Source organism: Sphaerodactylus townsendi, linkage group LG15 (assembly GCF_021028975.2).
Source record: "Sphaerodactylus townsendi isolate TG3544 linkage group LG15, MPM_Stown_v2.3, whole genome shotgun sequence".
In the NCBI taxonomy this organism is placed as follows: domain Eukaryota; kingdom Metazoa; phylum Chordata; class Lepidosauria; order Squamata; family Sphaerodactylidae; genus Sphaerodactylus; species Sphaerodactylus townsendi.
This window is the reverse complement of record NC_059439.1, coordinates 38,546,954-38,552,072: the sequence shown is the minus strand read 5'-3', so window position 1 is coordinate 38,552,072 and position 5,119 is coordinate 38,546,954.

Sequence of the window (5,119 nt, the reverse complement as noted above, 5' to 3'; positions counted from 1 at the left end):
CTTCCGCGCCCCCCGCCGGCCGCGGAGCATCCTGGGAGTTGTAGTTTTTTGCGGGCGCGGACGTGGCGCTCCCGGGACTCGCCCTGTCCGCGGAGTAGTCGGCTGCGCCAGAGGAGGGGGCCTCTTCGCAGCAGGGAAAGAGGGGCGGCTCCAGGCGGAGGGGCTGACAGGACCCCCCCCCCCTTTCTCGTCAAGAGGGGCTCAGAGAGTCCTGAGAGAACTGTGACTAGGTCTGCAACCTGCGGCTCTCCAGATGTTCATGGACTACAATTCCCATCAGCCCCTGCCAGCATGGCCAATTGGGAATTGTAGTCCATGGACATCTGGAGAGCCGCAGGTTGCAGACCCCCATACTGTCCAAGGTCGCCCAGCAGGGACGTGGGAGTGCGGAAACACATCTGGTTCACCAGATAAGCCTCTGCCACTCAAGTGGAGGAGGGGGAATCAAACCCGGTTCCTCCAGATTAGAATCCACCTGCTCTTAACCACTACCACCACGCTGACCGTCACCGGACCCCCAGAACCTGTTGTAGCCACAGTGCCAGGCCACTAGCAGGTGATATATGGCTTAAAACATCACAAACTATTTGTTCATATCAGAGGAATTCTGAGTACCTTTCACTTCACCCATATTCTTGGAACCCGGTCCTTGGAAACCTGTGATGTAGATCAGTATAATAACACCCACCCTGCAGAGAAGGGACAGTCCGAAAAGAGGGACTTTTCTTTTTCTGCTGGGTGGCTCCCAGGACTGCTGGTGTCTTCCCTCCCCACCCACCCCCATTCTGGTCCCCCTCCCCTTCTCAACCTTAATCTCCTGGCCATTCAGAACCACTCCTTTAGGATTTTATTAGATTGTTTTTATTGATGTTTTGTACACAAAAAAGAGCTAAAAAATAAATATGTTATTACAAAATAGTTATCTGCTACTGATCACACACATTCACTCACACCCGACCTCCCCGGAGGCAAGGGACGGCCCCCGGGAACGGTGTGTTGGGTGGGAAACGTACAGCACCTTGGAGGAGGAGGGGGGATCGTACCCTTTTGGGGGAAAGACACTGCACACTCCCTTTTCCATCCCCCCCCCCACTGATGGGGGTGGCTGCAGCTGTCCGTGGGGCAAAGAGGCAGAGGTCCAAGACAACGAGCAAGGCCAAACGGGACTGCCGCTGAGGCTATTTAAAAGCACCTCGGACCAAAGCCCGGGAGCCGACCAAGAGGCCGTCTGCAAACGGCAACAGCTGCTCTGCCTTTAATACTGTTTGGCACGGATGTGGAACGGGAGTGGAGGCTGCGAGTGCTGCCGGCCTTCAGCGCCCGCCCAACGAGACCGGGAGCGATTCTGCTTCTCGGCCGGCCCGCCTGGATTTCAAACAGACCTGCCAAGCGGTCCCAGCGCACCAAACTCTGCCCCCTCTGCATAACCTGGTCAGAAATAACCCGTTGGGTTTGGTTTTTTGAAAACACTTGCTAAAATATTCCTCACAGCCCCTTCAGTCCCCCGGTGTGTGTGGGATTTTATTGTCACCTAACAACTGAAAAGAACCTGCTGTCTATGGGAACAGCATAAGGACTTTAAGAAGAGCCTTCACATGAAATAAATATTTCTTTTAGGCTGTTGGCAAAGCATAATTTAACTGGCTTGAGAAAGGACATGATTTTGAAATAAAACCTAATCTGGAGGTTTTATAGCCTCGGCTTCAGCTTATAAACCTCTACTGCCTTACTCGTTGCTTCACCTGTTGGATAGAATTGCAAATTGAGACTGTATACATAACTTATTATTTATACTGTACTCTAATGTTGAGCGTATGTATGCCAGGGTGCAGTTACTACTGTTGTACTTTCTATACACCTACCCCAGTGGTGGCGAACCTATGGCACGGGTGCCAGAGGTGGCACTCAGAGCCCTCTCTGTGGGCACGTGCAGAGTCGCCCTCCCCCCACCCCTAGGCTGGCCTGGGCTGCTGGTTTCGATTATTAGCATTAAACCTAAGACCTAGTTTTGGGGAAGCAGTGTAGGTAACCCTGATAAGCGCTGTTAAACCCCACTGATTTTCACGCGAAGAACTGAAGCGCGATCCTTTACCTGGGAGTAAGCTTGGTTGCTGGCAATGGGGCTTGCTTCTGAGTAAACCCTCCTAGGGTCGTGATTCACCTATTGGAAGAGTTGCACGGTTGCTTCAAAGCAAAGCCACCGACTACCACCAAGCTTACTCCCAAGTAAGCTCGGTTGTTGGCAATGGGGCTTGTTTCTGAGTAAACCCTCCTAGGGTCGTGATTCACCCATGTGATTCACCTCCTAGGGTCGTGATTCAGTTGCTTCAAAGCAAAGCCACTGACAACCACCAAGCTTACTCCCGAGTAACGCACGCCTTGGAGCCAACCATTTTCCCTAAACTAAAACCTCAGTATTCAGGTTAAATTGCCGTGTTGGCACTTTGCGATAAATAAGTGGGTTTTGAGTTGCAATCTGGGCACTCAGACTCAAAAAAGTTCGCCATCACTGCCCTACCCGGTAAAAATGGTGGACCCAACAACCCTCAGCAGCCCAATCTTGTTAGTTAGCTAAGCAGGGCTGGCCTGGTTAGTATTTGGATGGGAGACCACCAAGGAAGCCCAGGGTCTCTACGAAGAGGCAGCCACTGGCAAAACCACCTCTTCTGGTCTCCTGCCTTGAAAACCCTACAGGGGGGCCTGAAGCCCTAACAGCAACTGCCCCCATCAAATCTGGGCAAGAAGTTCAAATTCTTTTGCATCTCCTTGCCTAGGGGAGGGGGACACGGATCATTTCCTGACTTTCCCAGTTTCAGGGGGCTGGAAAGCAGCTGCCAGTCAGAACCGGCAACGCGGAGTGAGGGTGGGCAGGTGAGCCCGTGTCCCACGAGAGAGTCCTGCGCTCTCAAAATGCCCCAAACGCCCAGGCAACAGGGGTTCCTTCACAAAAAGACTTCCTAATGGCGACGCCCCTCTAAATAATGTCTCTTCTGGGGTGCTGTGTGGTTTCCGGGCTGTATGGCCGTGTTCTAGCAGCATACAGCCATACAGCCTGGAAACCACACAGCATCCCAGTGATTCCGGCCGTGAAAGCCTTTGACAATACAATGTCTCTTTTGTTTTAAAGAATAGGGTTTGAGGGAGAAATGAGGCACGTGCACCTACAACTTTTCCTCCCTCCCCCCAGCAAAACTTTTAGATCAGGGCAAGGCAGGCCAGTTGTCAGTTGAGGTGGTCACAGAATCACAGAGCTGGAAGAGACCCCAAGGGGCCATCAAGACCAACCCCCCACAATGCAGGAACACACCATCAAAGCACTCCTGGCCACCCAGCCTTTCTTTAAAAACCTCCAAAGAAGGAGACTCCACCACTCGCCCAGGTAGTGCATTCCACTGTCAAATAGCCCTTACTGGATAGAAGTTTTTCCTGATGTTTAGGTGGAATCTCTTTTCTTGCACCTTCAATTCATTACTCTCTGGAGTAGCAGAAAACAAGCTTGCTCCCTACAGATTCCTCTGGGGCAGGGGGGGAGGACAGCTCCCGTAGGGTCAGCTGAAGCTGCCTTCCAGCACTGGCTGTGCCTCTTCATCGTGCCTTCTCTAACTGGCAATGGCCAGGGGCAGGGCTGTCCTCATAGCCCAGTGGTGGCAAACCTCTGGCACAGGTGCCAGAGGTGGCACTCAGAGCCCTCTCTATGGGCATGCGCAGAGTGCCCCCCCCCACATCTAGACTGGCCTGGGCCACTGGGCTGGATTATTAGCATTAAACCTAAGACTTAGTTTCGGGGAAGCAGTGTAGGTAACCCTGTTAAGCACTGTTAAACCCCACTGATTTTCATGCGAAGAACTAAAGCGCAATCCTTTACCTGGGAGTAAGCTCGGTTGCTGGCAATGGGGCTTGCTTCTGAGTAAACCCTCCTAGGGTCGTGATTCACCCGTTGGAAGAGTTGCTCGGTTGCTTCAAAGCCAAGCCACCAGCTACCACCAAGCTTACTCCTGAGTAACACACACCTCGGAACCAACCGTTTTTTCTAAACTAAAACCTCAGTATTCAGGTTAAATTGCCATGTTGGCACTTTGCGATGAATAAGCGGGTTTGGGGTTGCAATTTGGGCACTAGGTCTCGAAAAGGTTCGCCATCACTGCCATAGCCCCTCCATCCAAGGCTGGGAATGCGCTCAAGACTTTCTGGGCACAAACTCTGCCTGTCGGCTTGTACCCCTCCACAAGAGGTGGCCCGGCACAGGCTCCACCTCACACTTCTTGCAGCCACAGAGTTCCACTCCCAAGACTCGTACCTATAACCACATCAATAGACTCGTGCGCCAATTGAGTAGCAGCTTGGGACTTCCTGCCCCTCGAGAGTGACAGCTCGGCCCTGAAGCCACGGGAGAAACAAGCCGGGGAGGAAGCAGCCAGCAGCTTACCCGGAGGAGGAGGGAGGCGATCGCAGCCGTGCAAGAAAGGGTGACCCGGGAGTCACCCTTTTCAAGTGAGACTTTGGTTCTGGACCCTTACAAAAGGCAAAGAGGCAGGCTACAGTTGCCGGAGGGGCAAGATATTGTGTTAAAAAAGGAGCTATGGAGGGACAGGCTTTTTATACAAAAGGAAGTTTTAAAAAAAGAATTCGAACCAACTTAACTCTGAAAACATTATGAATGTAAAAAAGCGTTCTTTAAAAAAACTGTTAGAAAAAACAAACAAACAAACAGAATTCCTACCTTCATTGATACCGGTTTTGTGTTCATCAAGAGCAGGAAGTGGGGGTGGGGGTGGGATGGAGTCAGAAACACCAAAGATAAAAAAACAACCCCTTCCCCGGCTTCTCAGTGTTCTCAAGACAAGCGGAGAGGGAAAGTTTAGGTGGAAGCCCTGGGACAAATAACTAGGTAAGGCACAGAGGCCCCCCCATCACAGCCCCCCCTTCCAAAAGCCCTGGTCATGTGACAGGAGGAAAGAGGGAAAGAGCAGGCAGGTTAATGGCGTCGTCTAGCATCCTGAAAACTGGAAGGGCGACCATGAGTACTGGAAAGTGCGAGCAGGAGCCCCAGGGCCAGACAGGCCCGACTGTTCCCAGAAGACCACCATGAGGAGTCATTCTGAAGAGCTACAGTAGGCAG